This window comes from Penaeus monodon, chromosome 29 (assembly GCF_015228065.2).
Source record: "Penaeus monodon isolate SGIC_2016 chromosome 29, NSTDA_Pmon_1, whole genome shotgun sequence".
NCBI classification, from domain to species: Eukaryota; Metazoa; Arthropoda; class Malacostraca; order Decapoda; family Penaeidae; genus Penaeus; species Penaeus monodon.
This window is the reverse complement of record NC_051414.1, coordinates 29,500,087-29,500,529: the sequence shown is the minus strand read 5'-3', so window position 1 is coordinate 29,500,529 and position 443 is coordinate 29,500,087. Positions and strand designations below refer to the sequence as shown.

At 32.3% G+C, this 443-nt stretch overlaps 1 protein-coding gene across 1 annotated transcript in view; it reads left to right on the top strand.

Annotated features, from left to right (window-relative positions):
- Positions 1 to 228: 228 nt before the first annotated feature.
- LOC119592122 (ribonucleases P/MRP protein subunit POP1-like) overlaps positions 229 to 443 on the top strand; it is a gene marked incomplete in the record, with an annotated part of 7,542 nt that continues 7,327 nt past the window's right edge. The window contains 1 exon segment of the mRNA XM_037940944.1: positions 229 to 338.

Sequence of the window (443 nt, the reverse complement as noted above, 5' to 3'; positions counted from 1 at the left end):
TTGAATTCCTGTGACAACATCCCCAAATTCTTATTCCGCCCCTTCAAATATCCCGCGGTCAGCTATGTATGTATGCATTCTTAACGAACGACCCATAGTGTTTTTATTTATACTCGGAGTTACCTTTAAGTGTTCGCCACATTTTTTATGTGTATTATATCTAAAGGTTAACTATTTATCTTTGGTGGCTATATCACATATCATTTTATCATTTGATGTGTTCATTTTATTTTATACTCGAATGCACTCGATGTAAACAAACTCATAACACGTGAATCCTTTGGCTTGAAATTATTGCCCTTGCTTATTATTAATTTTCATATCTAGTGTGTATTACCGTAAGTATGGCAATTGTTTGGCATAAATTCATCAGTTACGTATATCATTATGCTTTTAATTAGACGTAAGTTAGTTATCTAGGATTTGTTTTTACTGTTACTCAT